The sequence below is a fragment of the Pongo abelii genome, chromosome 3 (assembly GCF_028885655.2).
Source record: "Pongo abelii isolate AG06213 chromosome 3, NHGRI_mPonAbe1-v2.0_pri, whole genome shotgun sequence".
Taxonomy (NCBI): Eukaryota; Metazoa; Chordata; class Mammalia; order Primates; family Hominidae; genus Pongo; species Pongo abelii.
The window spans coordinates 4,950,597-4,976,512 of record NC_071988.2 but is presented as its reverse complement, the minus strand read 5'-3'; the positions used below and the strand labels follow the sequence as shown (position 1 = coordinate 4,976,512).

The window sequence follows — 25,916 nt, the reverse complement described above, 5'->3', positions numbered from 1 at the left end:
TCTCCTGCCATGCAAATTTAAAATTAATAAGCCTGCTATTAGAGAACACAGTTGATGCTGAATCTGTCTTCCTAAAATTATGGATAATTACCAGCCCACAATGGCTTCTAATCAGATTTGAGTGGTCCCTCAGACAGGAAGCTGAAGTGCCTCAGCCCTAGACTGAGAAGAAAACAGAAACTGGAACGCTCTAGGTTTGATTTTTTCCCCCTTGTTCTAAAGTTGCTGTTCCCGAATCTCCTTCTATTGTCTTGTTTATACAATGTATGAGAAACAAGGACATTTAAAGACATTATAGAAATGGCCACTCTTTCTAGGTACAAACCTTGTGAACATAATTTTCATCTGCTGGGCTTTTTCTCCACAAACTGTGACCCTGGAGTACATTTTCTCCGTCGTGGTTACACATTCAGAGTCAGGGAAGATGGCTTTAGCAGTAAGGAGGGGAGTGCAGTGAGAAGTGACCGGGCACTGGGAGGGGCAGACAGGGACTCTACCGCAGTGGCCTGGAGCGCTCCTGGGCCTCAGCCTTTACTTTTCTATCTGTACAAGGGATCTAAAGTCCCGTGATTCTAGGCCACGACAGCGCTTCATACACACATACACAAACATCACACACCTGTGTGAAAAGCTGTGATACTTGGCTGACTTCCTGAAGAGGTTATCTTGTATCATTTCTACTCAAGCACTCCACCTCCTTCCCGGCAAGCATCTGCGCCACCTCCTTCCAGGCAAGTATCTGAGGATGATGGGTTATCCCACAACAATGTGTGTAATCTCTCCTGCTTAGGATCCCTGTTCGCAGAGCATTTTCCAAAAGCATTTGTCATGAAGTAACAGAAGAAAGAAGAATAAGGTTCTTTCAGCCCATTCATTCACTCATTCAACAAATACTGACTAACTATCTATGTGCCAGGCACTGGTCATATAACAGGGAACATGTATTTTTGTAGGCAGAGGCAGACAACCAAAAAGTATGTTAAAGAGTGATCAATGCTGTAGAGGAAAATACACCAGGAAACAGGAAAGAAGAATACCCCTAGCCACCCTACACTGGGGTGACGCTAGCGTTACAAAATGGAAACAGCGACCGGGCGCGGTGGCTCACACCTGTAATCTCAGCGCTTTGGGAGGCTTAGGCATGCAGATCACCTGAGTTCAGGAGTTCAAGATCATCCTGTCCAACACGGGGAAACCCCGTCTCTACTAAAAATACAAAAATTAGCTGGGTGTGGTGGCACACACCTGTAATCCCAGTTACTCAGGAAGCTGAGGCACAAGAATCACTTGAACCTGGGATGTAGAGGTTGGAGTGAGCCGAGAAAGTGCCACTGCTCTCCAGCCTGGGCGACACAGCAAGACTCTGTCTCAAAAAAATAAAAAATAAAAATAAAATGTAAACAGAGAATAAGATACCAAAAGAAAGAACATGAAAGATTAATTGTAACAAAAGCCTTTGTAAGCTGATACTTTCCTTCCTGGATCCTTATCCCTCACAAATGGAAAAAAAGGAGGGGGGCGGGCAGCATCAAAATGATGGTGATGTTTTAAGATGGCTTCAGGTTTCAGATGTCTGACAGCCATACTCATGTACTTCAAGGAAAAAGCTCTGTAAGCCATCTGGGCAATGGTTTAATGTTTTTTTTTTTTCCAGAGAGTTTTTAAAATACAGGAAAATGTGTGTGTTTATTTGGCTGTTCTGTGCCTGCACACGTGCAAACTGTGCTAACAGATTTTTCCATGCTGTGCTGAATTTGCCAGCTTGCTATAAACAGGCTTCCATGTCTTTTCTTAATTGTCTATAAATAGCACAAACACCCAAAAATGCAAATCAAGACAAGCTGTCCCTTCAACTGCTGCTGCCATGATGACAGCGAACGACAATTGGCCAAACCAATACGCAGAGACTGAAGCTGTCCGGCAGAGTGCACAGGGCCGACTGCTTTTCCCATAGCATTTAAAGAAACAAGCGGAAACGGCTCTCCACACAGGACAGACACATCCTTTGTTCTTTGAATAAACACTGCCAATGCCCAAAATACTTTCTCCATCACACTATCTATATGGAATTCAAGTTCCTTCCAATACCATGAGTAAGGCCAGTGATAGACTATGTTTAGCCATAATGACCCATTAGCATTCTTTTTCCTCTAAAATGTTGAATAATAACATTTAGTGTGCACTCACGAGGTGCCAGGCTCTGAGTTTTATCTCGTTTAGTTCTCGTTGAAATCCCGGAAGATCAGTACCATATTCTCTCATTTTTCATAGATGAGTGAACCGAGGCACAGGAAGGTTAAGTAAGTTGTCCATGGTCACAGGTTATTCAGTAACTTTTCTCCAAACTTTCAAAAGTTAACTACTGCCACTATTACAAAAGGTTTTTTTGTTTGGTTTTGTTTTGAGACGGGGTCTTGCTCTGACCAGGCTGGAGTGCAGTGGCGCGATGGTTCACTGCAGCCTCGATTTCATGGGCTCAAGTGATTCTCGCACCTCAGCCTCTCAAGCTGGGATTACAGGCATGAGCCGCCACACCTGGCTAATTTTTTAATTTTTATTTTTTGTAGAGATGGGGGTTTCGCTATGTTGCCCAGACTGGTCCCGAACTCTGGGCTCAAGCGATCCTCCCAGCTCGGCCTCCCAAAGTGCTGGGATTACAGGTGTAGGCCACTGTGCCCAGCCCTACAAATGTGACTTATACAAAGTCAGAGCAGTGAGCAGGGAGAGAACAGAGACTCCAGCAAGTCTCCTGGCTGCTGCAACACCACATCCCTCCTCCATACCGTAATGTGTCTGCACCGGCCAAGCTCCTAGAAGTTGAAGGCATGCCAGCTCAGAGACGAAACAGCAGTAAAGAAAGAGCAAGATGCAGACATGTGTCTTGATTTCAGCTCGAGCGTGCCTCTCTCCCCTGCCTCTCTCCCCTGCAGCTACACAGGCAGAAACCAGGGGCCATGAGTCTGAGGCAGCGTGTTTGGTTCCTGGCAGGTAATCTTTTGGGAGACCATCCCATAAAATTAGTGTTACACTTCTCAAAAAGGAAGTGTGACTTTTATAGAAAAATCTATTCCATTTGGGAGAAAGGTCTAATAAAACCACAAAAGGATAATACATTCATACAACAACAAATTAAATTCATCTGTCACAAACTGAAATCCCAAAGCCCTCTGGGCGCACAGCTGCTTTTCTGAGCTGAAATTCAACTCCATTTGAGAAACAGGTCAACTTTTCTAAAAAGATTTCTTTTTCACATGCCTTAAATAAAAATTCCTTTCCCTCACTTGTCATTTTCCAGATTTAATGGCTCTGTTGGCCTTCCTCTCATTTAGGCCATGAGCATTGACTGCATGTCTGCTGCGGCCGGGACTCCAAGGGAGGCACCCTAGGGAACACAAATGACCGCAGCACAGTGACACCCTCCTCAAGGAGCACACACGGGGAAGGCAAGATGATACAATCACAACCTTCACACAGAAAAGAACTTGGCATCCATACCCCGTCCCATTTCTAGAACAACGATGCTGAGTCAGTAACATTTACCGAACAGCCTGCAGTGTGGAGGCAGGCACAAGGGGGCTCCATGCGGGGAAGAGTACCTCCCGAAGAGGGGCACGCATGCAACGTGGAGGCAGGAGACGCCCCCACACACAAGGGCCAGCCTGGGGGCCTGCAGAAATGCCCATGCATCTGGGAGGAGGGAGAGAGGACAAGATACCTCAATGTTCCAAAATGAACAGAAACCTCCCAAGAACCTCTCTCCAAATACGGCAGGGATTTACAAAAGACCAAACCCAGCATGCAGAGTTACCTGAGCAGGACGCCACAAGAGTGAGCTATCGAGGAAGAAACAGGGTCACTAGAAGCCTGAGCCTCTACTCCCAGCTCTGCGACTCACTCACCCTATGACCTCGCTGAAGGCTCTTGGCTTCTGTGACACGAGAGAGTCACGGGGCAACAGAAGATATGAAAACTGCCCTGCCTTTTTCACAGAACTGCTGCAGGAATAAAATCAGATAATGGATTTTAAAATTCTCTGTGAATTACGAAGCAAAAAACAAACGTATGAAATCATTCTTATCATTAATAACAGCACTGTAAAATTAAGAGCAGAGTTAAGACCACAGCTATTTCCACCCCCTATTCCCGAGAGAAATAGTGAGTCCAGCCGATGCATTTGGGCAACCGCAGTATCTAGGCTTCAAGAGCCTCAAACAGCTCATGAACTCTGACAGTATCACTCCGGCCCAGTGCTCATTAAGTTCTCCAAGACAGCCAACTGACATAAAATACTACAGCTTTTTCAGATGGGCTTGAAGCCCTCCAAACTCACAGCACAGCTAAACAATGAAGAGGTTTTCTGCCACTAGACTCAAAAGCTGGCTTTTGTAGATTCCCACAGAAAGAACATTCAAGGCCAGGCATGGTGGCTCACGCCTGTAATCCCAGCACTTTGGGAAGCCAAGGCGGGTGGATCACCTGAGGTCAGAAGTTCAAGAACAGCCTGGCCAATATGGCGAAGCCCCATCTCTACTAAGAATACAAAAATTAGCCGGGCATGCTGGCGGGCACCTGTAATCCCAGCTATTCAGGAGGCTGAGGCGGAAGAATCGCTTGAACTCGGGAGGCGGAGGTTGCAGTGAGCTGAGATCACGCCACCACAGCCTGGGTGACAAGAGCGAAACTCCTCAAAAAAAAAAAGAGCATTCAAATGTCACATGATGATATTAACTTTCCCGTGCTGTGCAACACAAAGAAATGATACAACATTGAAATCCTGAAAAACATATTCATAAAAAGTATTTACCAACTTAAAAGACATTCAATATAACCTGTAACAGTGAGTTCCCCTCCTCTTTCCAGCTAATTACACTAATGCTGTGACCTTAACAATGCTTTTGCTAAAACAGAGGAAAATTTATAGGACCACTTACCCCTCTCAGCTAACAGCTGAACCACTGCTTCTCCCTGGGCTCACTAAAGATGACCTTTACCCAAAACTAGGCTGCAACGTCCCTGTAAACGTTGACTAACAATTTCAAAATTCCCATGTTCTTTGTCCATGCCTAAGGAAGATGAATTGAAATGAGATATCTCAAAGTCAGAACTAACAGAGGCCTTAACCATCAGATGGCCCAACCCCTTCTTTGACAACCAAGGGATCTAAAGCCGAGAATATGGAAGAAAATAGCCCGTTTAGTAACAAAGCGAAAACCAAAGCCTAGTCACCTAACCTCTGGTCCAGAACTCCTGCAACAATCCAGCACGCATACAGGACCAGTCTCCCTAACCAGAAACTCCGAAATCTATAACTTTTTGAGTGCTGACGTGACGCTCAACGAAATGTTCATTGGAGCAGCTCAGATTTTGGATTTTTGAATTCAGGATACTCAACCAGCAAGTATAATACAAATATTCAAAAATCCAAAAATGTAAAAAAATCTGAGACACTTCTGGTTCCAAGCAGTTTGGATAAGGGATATTCAACCTGCATTTTTTTTTTTTTTCCTCTAATGAAGGAAATTAAAAATGAGGCCCAAGCAAAGCCATTTAATCCATACTAAAGCCATTCAATAGTTTAATTAGCACCCATTTAAAGTTAAGTGCTACCCACAGATATTTAAAAGCATGAATACATACATGCCTATAATCCCAGAACTCTGGAAGGCTGAGGTGGGAGGATCACCTGATGTCAGGAGTTCAAGACCAGCCCGGCCAATGTGGTGAAACCCCGTCTTTACTAAAAATGCAAAAATTAGCCAGGCGTGGTGGCACACACCTGTTATCCCAAGCTACTCAGGAGGCTGAGGCACGAGAATCGCTTGAACCTGGGGGGAGCTCGTTGCAGTAAGCCGAGATCACACCACTGTACTCCAGCCTGGGCGACAGAGCAAGACTCCGTCTCAAAAAAAAAATTAATTTAAATTGTGTTTTAACATGGAGCCCAAGTTCCCAGAACACAAGCCCTGCTCTGTGCTCCAAGGGCACACAGGGTGCCCCTTTATCCTAATACTCGCCATATTCCATGGCAGCCATTGGCATCACACTAGGCTTCCTGTGCATGAGGCAGGGATCATATATTATTACTTTTCTGTCCCCAATGTCTAGCCTAGAAGACACTCAGTAAATGATTACTGAATTAAGTCAGTTACTAAGATATTTTAAACTTGTATTAACAAAATTGATTTAATAAGTTTACCAATGCAGCTTTGATACCACACAGCTTAAATCTCAACTTGAGGATTTATCTTGTGTTCTGCTAGATTATCATCTATTAATATTTAGGAGGCACCTAGTATGTACCTCCTAAATATTACTAATTCATTACTAATTGCTGGGGACCTAGCAGTGGCAAAACAACATTCCTTGTTCAAAGAGAAGTTCTAGTATAAAGAGGAATAGAAGGAACAGGCTAGATTGATGAGAGAGCTAAGAAAAGGACAGGCTGCCACAGGAAGCACCTGTTCCTGTCTGGAGGTACATAGTTAATGAAGTCTGAGTGCTTCGTATAGCATAAGATCATCTCCTCCAAAGAAGCTAATGAAGCTTTGATTCCCCAGTACCAGAAGTTACCATAAAGGTGCACATAGCCACGTGCTTAGCGTAGGAAGTGAAACCAAACAAACAAACAAAGCTCCAACTTCTAGAGGCAACAGTCCAATTATAAAATCCTCTGGCTACATTCAATTGAAATTCAAGGTATTGAAGAGGCCAATATTTAAGTGATAAATTAACCCAATCACTTAAAACTAAAGTAGTCTTTGGTTCAAGGGGTAAGGGTATACTACCTTTTACAAATTTATTAGCTCTTAATATTTACATTTAAATATGATGATGATGGTGTAATAATAACTTTACTGAGCAGTTACTATGTGTTAGGCACCAAACTAAGCACTTTACACACATATTTGCACAATCCTGTGAGATGATCATGACCCCTTGTCATCCCATTTCATAGATGAAAGTCAGGTTTATATAAGCTTAAAAACTTGCCCCAAATTACACAGCTAGTTAGCAAAACTCAGGCAGCCTGACTCCATAGCCTTTGCTTAAAGAAGTAATATTTATAAACTGTCCAGCACAGCACTGGTACAAACAAGAGTTCAATAAATGCCTAAAGAGTACTTCATACCCAAAATCGTTTGCTGCCAATCAAACTAGACTTACTCTAGTTCTGCATAACCAACTGTCAGATTATCGTTCCATGAAGAAAAGGTGGAATGGGTAGAGATCAGAACAGAGTGAATAACTGGCAAATATACTTCACGGCAGGTAGTAACAGGATGTGGCATTTAGGCAATTTCCACATTTGTTTGCATAACATTTTTTTCATGGTTTCAAAGCGCAAGAGCCATTCTAAGCTAGTGAAAGCATAAGGCATGTCTATGATCCAGGACGCCAATTCACCGTGGATCAGTGGATCTCAATTTTTACTGTGTATCAGAACCATCTGGGGGTTTTTAACAGAACTATAGCTGCCCAGGCTCCATTCCTGCAGATTCTATTTCAACTGGTCTGGAGTCAGCATGCATGCTTTTTTCACAGCCCCCCAGATGCAGCTAGGGTTGGAAACCACTGCCCAAGATGCTCGCTCTCACACTTCGGCTCAGTTCAACACATACTCATTGAGATTCTAAGCACTACGAATTGGGCTAAGACAAGTCAGGCTCCACTCCCTAATAATATTGGCAAAGAAACCAATCTCAGAGATTTATTCCAGTCCAAACCAAATAAACTGCTGGGTGAAAAAAATACCCTGGTATAGGCTGCCATACAAAACAACTTCCTGTATCTTCCCGGTCAGTGGCCTAGGGACTGACTCTGAGCCATGAGAATTCAGAATCAGGGAAAAATGCCAGTCTGAGGCATCTGCCACACTCCTAGCACACCCCCAAAAGCGCCCAGCTACATTTCACATCCACTGTCCTAACAGGAGTCAAAATAGGGAAAAGCAGTGCAATACAGAAAACAGAGCCTGCTGGGAGTCAAAAGGCTGGGGAATTCCAGTCCTAGCCCTGCTACCAACCGGCCCGGTCACTTCTCTCTGGTCTTGGTGTGGCCAACAGTTACAGAGAGGGTGAGGCATAAAAACACAGATGTTAGGCAACCTCCAGAATTCAAAATATATAGAAATAAAAAAACATTAAGGTGATATCAAGGAATTTATGCCATCAACCAGAAAAGTAACTGAAGTATTCCTTTTCCCATTCTTAAGAAATCAAAAGTGGAAGCAGAAAATTGAGCAATCAGCCTACCAAGTCGACTGGGGCAACAGACTACACTCACGGATTCTGCTCACAACAGCAGGGGTAACAGACCAAAAGAAGAACTGCAGAGCGTCCCTCTCTCCCCCGTTCACCCATGCCACGAGCACGTGAGTGCATCCACACGCAGCGCCCAGTCTCCTGTTCCACTGACTCCAGCGTCCACTCACTGTGAGCCTACTAAGTGGCCACATGTGCTATGATGCTGTCTCATCTCGTCACCATAGACATCTCTGCTGGAGGTTAGTATGTGATAGACGAAAATCACGGAGGCCTAGGGAGGTTGAGACACGCATTCCCACTGCAGTGAGGGCGTGCTTGAGAGGCACCCCACGGCTGGGCCCTCCATGCCGCTCTCCTCAGTAATCACTCCCAGACCAGAGCACTGAGGGGTGGATTTTCTTCCTCTCACTTTTTTCAGCCCTTTGGCTGACCCAGCATTCCCCAGAAAGCTATCGAGTCCTGGCAGCTCTGAGGCCACAAAGCCATAAATGCACGGGACACACAGCCCATCTGTCTCTAACGGGTCTTTTACTTGTCATGCTAGTCATTTCTACCAGCAGATGGGTTGAGAAAGACTTGGCAAGTTACCATGAAATGACCCCTCCACTCCTCCCTGGGGGAAGGCTGACTAGCGAGCCAGGACGGCTTTCTTCCCCCACTCCCTGCATTCCTGTCCCTAAGGAGCCAGAGACAATCCCACCAAATATAGGCAGGAGACAGCCGCCTCCTTCCTACAGCTGGAGGGGGGAAGGGTCCTCTCGGGCCTTTCTAAGTGCATGAAAACCAAACTGTGAGCTGTACTGACCCGGGCCTCGCCCATGTTGCAGGCATGTACAACACAGGCGCCCAGTGGTATCATCAGGCAGAACTACGAATGTGCTTTCTACCGTTTTCATACAATGATTCCAGAGCTGCTATTCACACAGCTCCACTTCTCACACGTATGACATGCTTTACAGATTGCACAGCATTTTCACCATGCCTCTCATCCACTCCTGCCAGCAGCCTTGTGTGATCCCTTGAGTATGCTTCCTCATCTCCATTTCTTAAGAAATGGAGTTTCTGAGTTTATGAAACCAAAACTTTCCCAAGAATATCCAGCTAGTATTAGAACCAGGATATGAGGGCCTCTGATTCTAGAACCAGTACTTGTGCCACTATTCCACACGGGTCCCTCCAGGGATTTCTGCCTGATATTAAAATGCAGACAGCAAATCCATCTCTCTAGAGTCCTGGGGTTCCCTATAGACAAGAAGTAAAACTTCTAACAGAAAGCTTACACTTATTTGGAAGGCTACCTGGGATATTTCTTTTAAGTTAGTTTGTTCATTTGGAAAGACTGTTCCAATGGCAATGCGGGGAATGAAATGTAGAAGGATTCCATGATAAGGCAGAGTTATTAGGTGGCTCTTACAACAGTTCAAATGCAGCATGAGGCACAAGCAGAAAGGACAGAGAGAAAATGCATTTGAAAGAAATGCAAAATGAAGTCCACTCAGACCCAGGATGGAAAAAGGGGTATTATGCATGATGGTGGTTTCTAGTTTGAAAGACTGATGAACAAGGATGTCATTAACTATTGCAGAGTGGTATCCAGAGACTGGGTGCACCAGTTTGTTTAACCATTCACCTGCTGAGTGGTGTCCGGGCTGTTTCCAGTTTCTGGTGTTTATAAATAATGCTGCTATGAACAGATACATATAGGCTTTTGTGTGAACATAAGTCTTCATTTCTCTGGGATAACTGCCCATGAATGTGAGCGCTGCGTCCTATGGCAATTGCACATTTAGTTTTTTAAGAAACTGTCAAACTGTTTTCCAGAATGGCTGTGCCATCTTCCATTCCCACCAGCCAAGTGTGAGTGATTCCGTTTCCCCGCATCCTCACCAGCATTTGGTTTTGTTACTACATTTTATTTTAGCCATTCTGATAGGTGTATAGTGATGTGGCTTTAGCGTGCATTTTTCTGATGGCTAATGATATTGAACATCTTGTCATGTGCTCGTATGTTATCTGAAATGTCTCTTCATGTCTTTTACTCATTTTCAAAGTAGATGGTTTGGTTTTACTGCCGAATTTTGATAGTTCTTTATATATTACAGATATGAGTCCTTTATCAGACATGTGGTTTGCAATTAGTTTCTCCCAGTCTGTAGCTCCTCTTTTCATCTTTATTTTGCATTTTGCATTTTAGTCTATGATCCATTTTGAGTTAATTTTTGTATGAGGTATGAGGTTTAGATCAGAGTTCAGGTTTTCTTTCTACGAATAATCAGGTAGCCGGCAATTTTTTTTAAGAGACAAGGTCTCACTCTGTCACCCAGGCTGGAATGCAATGACAAGATCATAGCTCACTGCAGCCTCGACTCTTGGGCTCAAGTTATCCTCCTGCCTCAGCCTCCTGGAGTAGCTGGGACCACAGGCAGGTGCCACCATGCCCAGTTAATTTTTTTAGTTTTTGTAGAGACAGGGTCTTGTGCCATGTTATCCAGGCTGGTCTGGAACTCCTAGGCTCAAGTCATCATCCCACTTATATGGGGCCAGGCACAGTGGCGCATGCCTGTAATCACAGCACTTTGGGAGGATGAAGCAGGAGAATCACTTGAACCCAGGAATTCCAGACCAGCCTGAGCAACATAGGGAGGCCCTGTCTCTGCAAAAAATTTTAAACATTAGCTAGGCATGGTGTTGCACACCTGTGGTCCAAGCTACTTGGGAGGCTGAGGTGGGAGGATCTCTTGAGCCTATGAGGCTGAGGCTGCAGTGAGCCATGATTGCACCACTACACTCCAGCCTGGGAGACAGTGAGACCCTGTCTCCAAAAAAAAAAAAAAAAATGCTAGTGCATCACCCATATTAAAGATGGGTATTGTCTTTGTGAAACTTTAGTTACAATTATACAATGGACATGTAAAATGTCCAGCTTGAAAGTTTGAAAAATATATAACTCTAAGTATTCTTACCTTAAAATTCTGATTCCTACCTAAGATATCACATACTGTTTACATAAGTATCACAATGCCTGGACAACAACTAATAATGTATAAGACGAAGAAAATGAGCATGTATGCCTATTAATTAAGATATATATCCCACTTATTACATAAAAAAGTCATCATTGCAAACCCCTGTGACTGTATCTAAAGCAAGCCTAAAGTTTTACTTCTCTATATTATAAAATGCAAGGCTAAAATTCAAATACTACACATTTCCTGAAGCTAAGTTTAGTTAAAATAAATGCCTAGGGTCTATATCAAAAATATGAAAAAGCTAGCTACTTCATAGCCATTCCAATCTAAGTTCAGCTTTTTCTAATTGACACATAATTGTATACTGTACATATGTATGGGGTACATATAGTGATGTTATAATACATGTAATGTATGTGATCAGAGTAATTAGCATATCCACCATCTCAAACATTTATCATTTCTTTGTGTTGGTAACGTTCAATACCCTTCCTCCAATTACCTGGAACTATATATTCTTTTTTTTTTTTTTTTTTTGAAACAAAGTCTCGCTCCGTCACCCAGGCTGGAGTGCAGTGGCGCCATCTCAGCTCACTGCAACCTCTGCTTCCCAGGTTCAAGTGATTCTCCTGCCTCAGCTTCCCTGGTAGCTGGGGTTACAGGCACCCACCACCACGTCCAGCTAATTTTTGTATTTTTAGTAGAGACGGGGTTTCGCCATGTTGGCCAGGCTGGTCTCTAACTCCTGACCTCAGGTGATCCACCCACCTCGGCCTCCCACAGTGCTGGGATTACAGGCATGAGCCACCGTGCCCAGCCTGAGACTATATATTCTTGTTATCCACATAAGAGAATATGTGGTGTTTAGCTTTCTGTCCCTGGCTTATTTCACATAATGTCCTCCAGTTCCACCCACATCGCTGAGAGTAACGGGACTTCATTCTGTGTTACGGCTGAATAGTACTCCACTGTGTATAAAGCCCACGTTTTCTCTATCCATCATCTGCTGTTGGACACCGAGGTTGATTCCATATCTTGGCTATGGTGAACAGTGCTGCAGGAAACACAGAGGTACAGAGGTCCCTCCGACATTGACTTCCTTTTCTTTGGGTATCTACAAAGTAGTGGGACTGCTGGATCACACTGTAGTTTTATTTGTAGTTTTCTGAGGAACCTCCATACTGTTTTCCATAGTGGCTGCACTAGCTTACTCTTATTCTTTCTTTTTTCGCTTTGAGACAGAGTCTCACTGTTGCCCAGACTGGAGTACAGTGGCGCGATCTCAGCTCGCTCACTGTAGCCTCCGCCTCCCAGGTTCCAGTGATTCTCATGCCTCAGCCTCCTGAGTAGCTGGGATTACAGGCGCCCGCCACCACACCTGGCAAATTTTTGTATTTTTTAAGTAGAGATGAGGTTTCACCACGTTGGCCAGGCTGGTCTTGAACTCCTGACCTCAAGTGATCCGCCCACTTCAGCCTCCCAAAAGTGCTAGGATTACAGGCGTGATCCACTGCACCCAGCTAATTTTTGTATTTTTAGTAGAGACGGGATTTCACCATGTTGGCCAGGCTGGTTTCAAACTCCTGACATCAGGTGATCTGCCCGCTTCGGCCTCCCGAAGTGTTGGGATGTCAGCGTGCACCCCGGCACCCAGCCAGCTGCTCTAGTTTACATTCCCCCCTAGGGTGTGTAAGAGTTCCCTTTTCTCCATAGCCTCGCCAGCACTTGTTATTTTTGTCTTTTTGATAACACCCATCCTAACAGGTGAGATGATATTTCACTGTGGTTTTGATTTGCATTTCTCTGATTATAAGTGATACTGAGCATTTTTTTTCACATATTTTTTGGCCATTTGTATGTCTTCTTTCAAGAAATGTCTGTTTGGCTGGGTGTGGTGTAAGCCCAGCTACTCAGAACGCTGAGGCAGCAGGACTGCTTGACCCTAGACCAGCCTAGGCAACAGAGCAAAACCCTACCTAAAAAAACAAAAAGAAGAAGAAGGAAAAAGAAATATCTGTGTCTGTTCAGCTTTTTGACCTCCAAAAGTTAAGAGCCCATTTTGGAATCAGACAACCTGCCTGATTCAGAGACAATCTGTGTTTGGTTCTACTCCGCTACTTCCTATGTGACTTTGGGAAGGTCCCTTAACCACTTTGAGCTCAAATTCCTCAACAAGGAATAAGTACAACCTGCCTCTGCTGGTTAAGGCTGAGGACTGAAAGGAGAACCTCCACAAAGCCACTTCACAAAGCTGCCCTGCAGCAAGCCCCTCAATGGCAAGTAGCTGGTATGATCATTTGAAGCTAAGTACAACTTTCTTTTTCACTTTCCCAGGCTCACTCTACATACAATTAGCAAGGAATAGCGGATAAAGGAAACCAAAATAATTGCTTAATTTTTAATAAGACATTTTTTTAAAGTGGGGTTGGTGGAAAAATAGGAGGCGGCGGGGGGAAGGAAAAGCAGCCAGTCACAAGTTCTAGTCCAGGGCTCATCCCTGGCCTCCTCACTCAGGCGATCATCAGTCCCCACCTGCTGGGGAGGGGCACTTCCTCGGCTGGCTTCACCCACCTGGAAGGCACTGCCGTAGGTGTTCAGAAACCAGGAGCACCTTGAAATGGGCACTGTGCTTTGGGTAGGAGACCTGCAATTTCCCCAAAGAAACCATGGCACAAAAGTGACCCACATAGGAGGTACCAACTGCTGTAAATACTTGGCAAGAACTTATGTCATGCCTTCTGTACAGGAGACACATGCCCAAATAAAACTTGCCAAAATAGCAGAGAAAACAACACAGCAGACATCCAGTGCCATTCTGTTACAGAAATATTTATATCCCAAAGCCAGGGACCTCTCTGGAACACCGTCTTTATTTCCATGTTTCATGGAGGATGTCTGATTGCACTCACTTGCGTCTCAAAAAGCTTCCAGCCCCTGCTCTAGACCCTGTGGCTCCTCAGCAAAACCCAAAAACAAGTATCAATTTTCCTTCCAAATGGGAAATTTCCTGACCTAGCGAAACCAGCATCAAGTCCACTTACTATGAGATAGATGATTACAGGCGAAGCCCTCTAGTCCCAGCATGACTCCCCTCCCCCTCCTGCAGGAGTGGGAAGGGTGAGCATAGCACTGGCCTTCCAGACCACACCTCCAGGCAGTTTGAAACCATGGCTGCTCAGATGAGCCACGAGAAAAATCAAAACCAAGTATCTCTGAAAAGTGTACATGTCAAGAACCAGACCTCGGACCAGACTCAGCAGAAAGGGATGTCACAAGGTTTGTCCAGAGACCTCCTCTCCATGCCCCCTCTCCCTGGGACCTCCATCCTTGCACTAGGGGCCCAGGGCCAGTGGACCGCTCCTTTACCTCTAGCCCAGTGCATTTTCAGGAACAGCTCCCGGACTGTACCAGACACTGAATGTATTCACTGAATGCACTATTTCTTGAAATGATCGTAAATCATCTGACTATAACAACAATTGTTATAAAAGTATTCTCTCTCTCTCTGTCTCCTGTCTCTGTCTCTCAGGTATCACGTGCCATGAGTTTGAGCAAGCAGCTTTGCTTCTCTCTACTGCAATTCTATCATTTGCAAAATGTTAACAATTACCGTGTTCACCCATAGCATTGTTGTAAAAAGCCTTAAGACCCACTTCATGTAGCCCGCCTGGCGCACAGACCCTGTCACATGGTAAATGCCCACTGAAGGTGAGTTATCTTTAGCTATTATTACCTAGCACTCCAGCGAACAAAAGGAGTCAATCAGGTCTCACTGTATCATCATGAAAGGACGTCCATGTAGACTGCTGAGCGGGAGTAGGGGACTCAATGTTTATCAGTACTATTTTGTTTTTTACAAAGTGTACATATATATTTGTAGGTACACTGGAAAAGATCTGGAAGGAAATACACCCAGTGTTAATAGTGACTACCCCAAAGACACATTCATCCAAACATACAAAAGAAAAACACTCACTTTCTGTCTTCCATATCATTTGAACTATTTTCAATGAGCATCTATTGCTTTTGTAAAGTTTTTGAAAAGAATTTGTTGCAATTTTTCTGGAGAAACAAGCAGATGCATGAAGAAGGTGGAAACAGAAGGTAAAATGGAATGAGCCTCAGAATCCAGGCCAGGCTCAGCATGCACACGAACCACGCACCTCTCACTACAACTCAATACCAGCTCTCTCTTCTCTTGGTCCAATGGCCCAAAACTTAGAGATAAAATGTCTATTGTGATCACATCAATCACACCAAGGAGTTTGGAACCACCCTTCCAAACTCATCTGGTTCTGTGTACCTGCCCGGGGCTATTAGCTTTCCTCCTGTGTCTTTCACTGGACTGCAATCCCCTAGAGGTGGAAACGCAGCCTGACACTTAGCCATCATCCCCACAACACACAGCACCGCATACAGACCAGGGCAGTGATGCCCACTCCGAACTGTCATTCTACTTATAAAGCAAAGGACTAGGGGACAGATGGGACTCGTCTTTGGTAACTCACCAGCTGTTGCTTAAACCAGAACAAAGCCAGGTCTCCTGACGCCCAGAAAAGAACTAGTGCACGGTCCCCTAGAAACGTGGTGGAAATGTTTTGCTTGCTGTGAAAAGACGCACTACTGGAGAAGATGGGTGCAACTTCTCATGGAGCCACTCGGCCCAGATCACCAGGAAACAGGACTGCCGGATGAGACACTCGGCCCAGGTCACCAGCAAACAGGGCTGCCGGAAGAGACACTCGGCCCAGGTCACCAGCAAACAGGGCTGCCGGAAGAGACACTCGGCCCAGGTCACCAGCAAACAGGGCTGCCGGAAGAGACACTCGGCCCAGGTCACCAGCAAACAGGGCTGCCGGAAGAGACACTCAGCCCAGGTCACCAGCAAACAGGGCTGCCGGAAGAGACACTCAGCCCAGGTCACCAGCAAACAGGGCTGCCCCAGGTCACCAGGAAACAGGGCTGCCGGAAGAGACACTCAGCCCAGATCACTAGAAAAACAGGCCTGCAGATAAGACACTCAGCCCGGCCCCAGGAAAGGGAATCTGACTGAGCAGTGGAGGGTAATTCACACAGATTACCCAGGCCCAACGGCGGCAACAACATCAACAAAACAAAAAATACCTGACTGGAAAGCCGAAGCCTGGCTAGCAAATTCGAAAGAGAGCCACAATCCCAGCAGCACGCATCACTGCAACACAGAGCTTCAGTCAGTGTGTGTACACTTCAGGTAGAAATGTAAAATGTCCGTGTTTTTGGAACAAGGGGGCTATTTGTGTGTGTGTGTGTGTGATGTGCTGTTTTATATCGCTGAATGGAACCTGTGTTTTCATTAAACAGGTCCCACACAAACCTTCAGTAGAATCTAAGAAACGACACTTCTGAGCCGATTGAGTTCTTATCAGAACAAACGAATATCCGGCCCTAAGAACGATAAACAAGCCATGTGCTAAAGAGCTTTGGGATTTTCTGTTTCACTGAATCAAACCTGCGGATTTTTTGTTTATTCTTTTTTTTTTTTAATTTTTAAGTTCTGGGGTACACATGCAGGATGTGCAGGTTTGTTACATAGGTAAACGTGTGCCATGGTGGTTTGCTGCACCTATCAACCCATCACCTAGGTATTGAGCCCAGCCAGCATGCATTAGCTGTTTTTCCTAACACTCTCACTCCCCTCAACCCACCCCCAACAGGCCCCAGAGTGTGTTGTTCCCCTCCCTGTGTCCATGTGTTCTCACCGTTCAGCTCCCACTTATAAGTAAGAACACGTGGTGTTTGGTTTTCCGTTTCTGCCTTAGTTTGCTGAGGATAATGGCTTCCAGCTCCATCCATGTCCCTGCAAAGGACATGATCTTGTTCCTTTTGATGGCTGCATAGTATTCCATGGTGTATATGTACCACGTTTTCTTTATCTAGTCTATCATTGATGGGCATTTGGGTTGATTCCCTGTCTTTGCTACTGTGAACAGTGCTGCAATGAACATACGCATGCATGTATCTTTGTAACATAATGACTTATATTCCTTTCAGTATATACCCGGTAATGGGATTGCTGAGTCAAATGGTATTTCTGGTTCTAGATCTTTGAGGAATCGCCACACTGTCTTCTACAATGGTTGAACTAATTTACATTCCCACCAACAGTATTTGAATTTGGCTATCTTGAATTGAATGGTGTTAATTCCTAGATCATAAATATATTTATATACACACACAATTCATATTCAACCCGTATACTCTATTTGGAAAGTTTAACAATATCCAAATAACTATGCGCAAACTTTTTGGATAAAATTTGTAACTTCTAATGCAAAGGTCCATATTTGGGGTTATCTTCCTCTGGTGACGACTAAAAGTAGTTGCTTTATGGGCAGTTTTTAATTTTATAACTATAATAAATGAAAGAAGGAAAGATAATTATCAAGGAAGAGAGCTAATTGCTAAACTACACTTGCTTCCCCAAACAATCTTCAAAGTTATATGGCAAATATAATTAACTAAACACAAAAGACATTCACAAGGTCAAAGGGTTACTAACAAAGCTACCAACCTTTCTCTTACCAAAGAAACTGCAATCCCTAAAAGACAAATAGCCTGGACTTCTTCCTTAGAATCTCTATTTTGAAAGGTTTGAAAAGTCGAAAGACAATTTAGATATGTTTGAGACTAAAAAACAGAAATGTATATTGTTTCATAATCTACACTGTGTTTACAGGTCTGTCCCAGATGCTCAAGAAAAAAATTCCCTAAATTTGAAAAATATCTTCTACAGAAAAGGTTTATAGTCTAGGAGAGGGACCAAATAGTACATAATTACAGTATTAACTTGTCAAAAGCTAAATATATAAAATACATATTATATATTTTTTGTAGGTATACCTATATATCCATATATTTATATATATATACATATATATATATACACATATATTTTTTTTTAACACCACTTTACCTCCAAAGAAAATGCACTTTAAAATTAGAAGACTAAATTCAGGTCCTGAGTGAACCACACATCCTATAAGACCAGGTAGATCACCTATCTAATCTCTCTCAGTTTCAGTTTCCTACCGTATAAAATGAGAGCAAAACTTTTTTTTTTTTTTTTTTTTTTTTGTGAGATGGAGTCTTGCTCTGTTGACCAGGCTAGAGTGCAGTGGTGCACTCTCAGCTCACTGCAGCCTCTGCCTCCCAGGTTCTAGCGATTCTCCTGCCTCAGCCTCCTGGGTAGCTGGGATTACAGGCACCCGCCACCACGCCCGGCTAATTTTTTTATTTTTAGCAGAGACAGGGGTTTCACCACTTTGGCCAGGCTGGTCTCAAACTCCTGACCTCAGGTGATCTGCCTGTCTCAGCCTCTCAAAGCGCTGGGATTACACGCATGAGCCACCGCACCTGGCCACTTTTTTTTAACCTATCTATAAGACTGACAAACAAAACATCTGAGAAGAAACTGTTGGCAAGGAAATAGAAATAGGCGCCCTTACACATTGACAGTGAGATAATGGTACGATTCTAACAGAAGGGAATCCAGCAATACCCATCAACATTTAAAATGCGCAGAACCTTGGATCCCACAATTCCATTTCTAGCAATGCATCCTATGAACATGTTCATGCAAATATGCAAGAATTACATACAACTCAGCATTGATTAATCCAAACGGTTGGAAACAACCTAAATGCTTACCAATGGGGAACTGGTGGAGAACAGTGTTTATCTTATGCCAACATCTGTGTTTTTCAAAAGAAGACACATAGGCCGGGAGCAGTGGCTCACGCCTATAATCCCAGCACTTTGGGAGGCTGAGGCAGGCGGATCACGAGGCCAAGAGATCGAGACCATCCTGGCCAACATGGTGAAACCCCTTCTCTACTAAAAATACAAAAATTATCTGGGCATGGTGGTGCACACCTATTGTCCCAGCTACTCGGGAGGCTGAGGCAGGAGAATCGCTTGAACCCAGGAGGCGGAGGTTGCAGTGAGCCAAGATCACGCCAGCCTGGTGACAAAGTGAGACTCCGTCTTGGAAATAAAAGAAAAAAAACTGGCAACAGTGGTCACAGGGCAGTGATGGGAGCAGGACTTCCTTTCACTCTCCAGGACCTTTTGAATGTTGCTCCATCACTCATATTACATATTCAAAATATACAACTACAGTAAATATTTTCAATGTAACTAAGAAAAAATGGGGGAATAATAATACCTAACACACAGGACTGCTGTGTAATTAAAGGACAAAAAACATTAAGTACTATCAGAGTTCAAAGGAAGAATAATTCTAGCTTGGATGTCAGAGCAGGGATCATGTAAAGGAAGTGAATATTTCAAGTCTTGAAGGATGGAGAAGATTTAAGGAGGCAGAAGTGTGGAGACGATGTCCCAGATGGAGATAAGAACATAGGCGAAGAAGATGAAGAGATGAGAAAGTATAAATTCTAAGTGCAGCTCTCAGGCTGGGCTTCAGAACAGGGTTAAGGCAACAAGCTGGAGTGCAAGGTTGATGACGGGAATGGAAACACTGAAACCCAAACTTGCATATCACACCCAGATCGTGAGCCTTGAATGCCAAGCCAGGGAATCTGTCCTTGATCTAAACAATGAAAAATCACTGGGCCGGGTGCGGCGGCTCATGCCTGTAATCCCAGCACTTTGAGAGGCTGAGGCGAGAGGACTGCTTGAGGCCAGGAGTTTGAAACCACTCTGGACAACACAGCAAGACCCTGTCCTTACAAAGAAATTTAAAAATTAGCTAGGCATGGTAGCACACCTGTAGTCCCAGCTACTCAGGAGGCTGGGGCGGGAGGATCACTTGAGCCCAGGAATTTAGCGTTACAGTGAGCTGTGACGGCACTCCTGCATTCCAGCCTGAGCAATAGAGCAAGGGCGTGTCTCAAAAATAAAATAAAATGAAATAAAAATCACTAAGAGTTTGTATAGACATAAAGCAGAAAATCATACCATATATGATTTAATCCAGATATACAAGGTAAATGAGAGAAGGAAAAGAGAAATTAGGAAGCTATTATAAGAAGACAAGACTCAATTAAGACATGAGCAAAGGCGCTGGGCTCACAGCGCTATCTTTATATAAACGAATGGACTACCACATTTATTTTCATGGCATCACCAACTTAAATACAGGCTACAGTATTCTGGAACAATCTCTGTATCAGTCAGCTCAGATGGCCATAATACCATAGGCAAATACCATAAAAAATACCATAGGCTGTGTGGCTTAAACATTAGTTAACTTCTCACAGCTCTGGAGGCTGGAAGTCCAAGATAAGGTGTCGGCCAACTCAGTTCCAGGACGAGGACCTCTTCCTGGCTTGCAGACAGCCACCGTTCTTCCTGTTTCCTCACACCAGAGCAGTAGCAGCTCTCTGCTTTCTCCTTTTTTATTTGAGACGGAGTCTCGCTCTGTCACCAGGCTGGAGTACAGTGGCACGATCTCGGCTCACTGCAACCTCCGACTCCCTAGTTCAAGCAATTCTCCTGCCTCAGCCTCCCGAGTAGCTGGGATTACAGGCACACGCCACCACGCCCAACTAATTTTTGTATTTTTAGTAGAAGCAGAGTTTCAGGATGGTCTCAATCTCCTGACCTTGTGATCTGCCCACCTCGGCCTCCCAAAGTGCTGGGATTACAGGTGTGAGCCACCGCACCGGGCCTGGTTTCTCTTCTTCTAAGGACACTAATCCTGTCAGCCCAGGGCCCACGCTCATGATCTCATCTAACCCTAATCACCTCCCAAAGGTCCCATCCCCTAACACCATCACACTGGGGGTGAGGGCTCCAGTACAAGAATCTGGGGGAGACATAAACATTCAGTTTATAACAATGTCTTTTCAATCCTGTTGAAACAAACAACCAAATGAGTAGGAGAAAAGGTACCTTATATGCAAACAAGTCAGTACTTTTTATAGTTCTGCTAACACATTAAGGTCAATTTAAAATGTCTGATAGCAAGAGACAGAAGCAGAGATAAATGGAAGTTAGTGACGCTGCATTTTAGGCCCACATTTAGCTGTCTTTCAATGACATTGTGGCAGAAAGAACACTGCTTTCTATTCCTGGTTTTGCCACCAAAAAAGCTGGAACGTTTCCCTGTAGTTCCGTTTATCTTTAAAATCACTGGGCTGACCTAGCAGACCTCCAAGGTCCCTTCCATTCACAAATTCCACAAATAACTTCCTAACAACAAAGGTTACACAAATAAACTACACTGATAAAGTGGAAACGCTAACACTAACAAACAATGAGATGCACAAAAGACAAGACGTATAGAGAACTGGATCAACCACATACTGGTGGATGATGAGCCAGTGGTGGATCAAAACAGATTCCCTAACGATGGACAGACAGGCAATGGCGCCTAGGTAGTATTGTTGAAGATTTCCTATTTTAAATCTTCAAGATAAATGGCCCAGTTGTTTCTATTCATTCTGATTAAATGTGAACGTGAAAACTTCTTCCAGGGGACACAGACATCTAAAAAATTCCCAACGTATCCAATTTGTCATTTGATATTTTTACTGACAAGAAAAATAAGGGACTGAATATACAAACAGACCATGCCTGACCATGTGTATAAAGACAGAACTCAGACCACAACCTGCAGCTGCCGGCCCAGGAAACCAACCCCCTATCTACAGTAAACAGCCAGGAGGCCAGCCAGGCTAGCACATCAGACAGGAAGCCAGACTGTTCTCTCTCAACAACCCTGAAAGCTAAATGACAACTCTGTCCCACGTGGCCAGGACTTGACTCAAAACTAAAAGCCACCCCAATTTTGGCCCCTGTTTCCCAGTTAAGATCATTCAGAGAAAGCCAAATACACCCCTAACCAATCACATAGGACACCCCGCTTCTGCAGAGCCACCTCCAGCCCCCACAACAGCCTCCACCGGGAGCCGTTCTTTTCCATCCTGAAGCTTCCCCACTCCTCATCTGCCACTCACCTGCATCTGAGTCTCTGCCACAGCAACTCTGCACGTGTGGCCAACTCCCTTGCCACAGCAGCTCTGAGAAAGTTGCCTCTGCCTGTTCTCATATGGGCAGCCTTCGTTTATTTCCCCCAAAGAATAAATGAGGGGCTTCTCTCTATATGACCAAGCTATACAATTCAGAAGCCCAACGTGGCAGATTCCAAGCCTGGAGAGACCATACACCCCTCAGGTCCTCTTTCCACAAAACACGGCTTCCTTGAGTTCTTCAGTCACTCCCCACCAACCAGGGAAGGAACCACATGTTATGGAAAGATCAAGGGCCTTGAAGTCAAACTTCTGAGTTCATCAAGTACTTCATCTTTCCACTTAAGAAATTACGTGGCCTTGGCCGGGCGTGGTGGCTCATGCCTGTAATCCCAGCACTTTGGGAGGCCGAGTCAGGCAGATCACCTGAGGTTGGGAGTTCAAGACCAGCCTGACCAACATGGAAAAACCCCATCCCTACTAAAAATACAAAATTATCCAGGCGTGGTGGCGCATGCCTGTAATCCCAGCTACTCGGCAGGCTGAGGCAGGAGAATCACTTGAACCTGGGAAGCAGAGGTTGTGGTGAGCCGAGATCACACCATTGCACTCCAGCCTGGGCAATAAGAGCGAAACTGTCTCAAAAAAAAAAAAAGAAAGAAATGATGTGACCTTGAACAATTTTCTTAACTTCTCTAAGCCTCTATCTTCATCTTCAATAAAATAATTTTACCTCCAAGATTGCATTAAATGGAATCCCACATGTAAAATAGCTGACAAATACTAGCTGCCCAACAGCTGTGAGTTCCTACTGCCGCCCCACTTCACCCAAGGGAGAAGCGCAAGCTGTCCAGAAAAAGCCTGTTGATCCCTACACCTTAGCATCCTGTGTTCACACAAGGTGCAGTGGTATCCAGACTTATCGGGGTCACCCAAATACAAGATATGTTTTGATTTTTCAACTTAGGTACACGTAGCTTCTAATGCTCACAATATATGATCCATAATTAAGAGGAGATTCTCCTACACTACCCCACGGTTCTATTTTAGCAGATTTACATGTGCCATAATATCTAACTCTCTTAAGCCCTCTTCAGTATCAAAAACAAAATTTTAATCTGTAACGCACTTATCAGCAGTAAAAGTGGAAAAGGTACCTATGAGTCCAAAAGAACCTCTGCCCTGCCCCACCCCATCCTAAGAAAAGCTGTTCAGGAGTATTTGGGCTGGTTATGAGAATGCTGTTTGTATTCCCAGGGACAGACAAATGCCTACCCTGGTTAGAAGATGCGCTGCTCAGCCTCCAGGGTAGAAAGTTCCCCACACCCTCTACCCAAGGAGGAGAGAAGCAAATGGGGTGGCCAGGCTGCAGGACGTGGACTATTTAGAGTGTGGTTTCTGCAGTCCAGGTCACTGCCATGGGTGAAGCTCTTCCTTCCTCCTTTTCCACCCAAGTGGCCAAGGTCCTATGGCTGCTGTAGGGCCTCTTCCCTAGGATGAGTCAGCCCAGCCAGTCCCTTTTTTTTTTTTTTTTTTGAGACGGAGTCTCACTGTGTCGCCCAAGCTGGAGTGCAGTGGCGCACTCTTAGCTCACTGCAACCTCTGCCTCCCGGTTCAAGTGATTCTCCCGCCTCAGCCTCCCAAGTGCCTGGGATTATAGGCGCCACCATGCCCAGCTAATTTTTGTATTTTTAGTAGAGAAGAGGTTTCAACTTGTTGGCCAGGCTGGTCTCGAACTCCCGACCTCAGGTGATCCACCTGCCTCAGCCTCCCAAAGTGCTGGGATTACAGGCGTGAGCCACCGTGCCCGGCCGAGTCAGCCCAGCCATCCTGACCTTTTGTTCTGGCAAAATTACTCTCTTCCACGTCTACCTTCCAAGTAGCTAAATCAGAGATGTGACCTTGGGGCAGGCTTGAAGAATCCCTGTTTATGGTCCTCAAGAGGTCCTACCAGGGTTTGGAACAATTCCAAGACTTGTGTTCTTAAAGGGGAAAGAAACCTCACATACACAGCCCCAGCAGAGCTCAGGTGAGCCCGTATCAGACGCAAGGCTTGGGAGCCAGCCCTAAGGTTTGGGTGTGCCATCTACGATAACAGCGAAGAGCTCCGAAGCCAGCTGTCTGAGTTCAAACCTCAATTCCAACAGCACTGGCTGTGTGATGTTGGACAACGTCCCCAGCCTCCCTGTGATTCAGTTTCGTCACTGTAAAAGGATCACAATAATAGAGCTGCTCTAAAAATTAAGTGAATTAGTACATAGAAGGCATTCAGAACAATGCCTGGCACACGGAGGAGTTCAACAGACACGTACTGAACACAGTAACTTAGCAATTAGTAAATATACTCACACAGGCCAGGCACGGTGGCTCGTGCCTGTAATTCCAAATCTTTGGGAGGCCGAGGCAGGAGGATCACTTGAGCCCAGGAATTTGAGACCAGCGTGGGCAACACGGCAATATTCCATCTCCAAAAATTTATTTGTGTAATATATATGTATATATACACTCATATATTCACAGTGTATTTATAATATACAAAATAGCTGGAATACAGACTTAACTATTCACAATGGTTACTTCTAGAGAAGGGGGAATACAAATATCAGCTTTTTACCCCACACATATATTCTTGTATCATCTGAAATATTTAAGCCAATGTGTATGTATAAATTGACCCCAAAACACATAGCACAACAATGCAGTTTTGGCTCAAAAATCTTCAAATCATGACGGAATTGTTCTGTGAAAGTAAAGTCATGGAGATGAAAAGTCTCCCTCCAGCCTAAATGCTCTTTCACATGATCTATATTATACAAACCAATGCACATACCCCAGTCCTTTCCTTACTGTCATGATAAGAATTTTCAGTCCCTTTACAAACTAGATGATAGTTAGAGTGACTAGGCAAGAACGTGGATCCAGTTCCGCTTCAAAGCCCAATGTTCCTCACGTAATAGCAATGCATTCTTCAACCGGTGCCTTTGGCTAAATGTAAACTGCCCCAACCCCACTCCAGCACGGCGACCTGTGCTCTCTATTTTACACAACTGAATGAGGCCTGGGAGAAAGCAGGTGCAAATTTCACTTACTCAACAACAACAAATCCCACCTGATTCCTCCCCGAGCTAGTTCTCAAGTCATCTTTTTCTAAGCTCTTTCATTCAGCTCTACCACACGTACCCAGGCTGGGTAAAATACTTTACCAGGTTTTGTTTGTTTCTTTCTTTTTGAGACGGAGTCTCTCTCTGTCGCCCAGGCTGGAGTGCAGTGACGCCATCTCGGCTCACTGCAACCTCCGCCTCCTGGGTTCAAGCGATTCTCCTGCTTCAGCCTCCCAAGTAGCTGGGACTACAGGCACGCGCCATCACACCCAGCTAATTTTTGTATTTTTAGTAAAGATGGGGTTTCACCATATTGGCCAGCCTGGTCTCAAACTCCTGACCTCGTGATTCACCCACCTCGGCCTCCCAAAGTGCTGGGACTACAGGCGTGAGCCACCGCGCCTGGCCTACTTTACCAGTTTTATTCCTGAATTAAACCTGTTATTACTATCAATAATGTCAATCAGTGCCATTTCATTCACCGTATGCCAACACACATACAAAGCACTTCATACTCGTTCCACCTGTCTACCCTCCTGCAATGGCCACAGTGTTCCCCATCTTACATGAGGGGCACAGAGAAAGACAATGACTTCTCCAAGGTTCTGT

The 25,916-nt window shown here is 44.6% G+C and overlaps 1 protein-coding gene across 12 annotated transcripts in view; it reads right to left on the bottom strand.

The window, feature by feature from the left end:
* The window catches only part of AFAP1 (actin filament associated protein 1), a 179,476-nt gene that overhangs the window by 142,521 nt on the left and 11,039 nt on the right, over positions 1–25,916 (bottom strand). For 3 of the 12 annotated variants that reach the window (XM_054553674.2, XM_063723769.1, XM_063723768.1), the window contains exon 1: positions 3,809–3,927. The exons of 5 other annotated variants lie outside the window; for them this stretch is intronic. The gene's annotated coding sequence lies outside the window, so the exon portion shown is untranslated. Of the gene's footprint in view, positions 1–3,808; positions 4,189–8,252; positions 8,404–25,916 lie in introns of those variants that run through there. 4 more of the 12 variants (XM_063723773.1, XM_063723772.1, XM_063723770.1 and 1 more) reach the window with 4 other exon arrangements.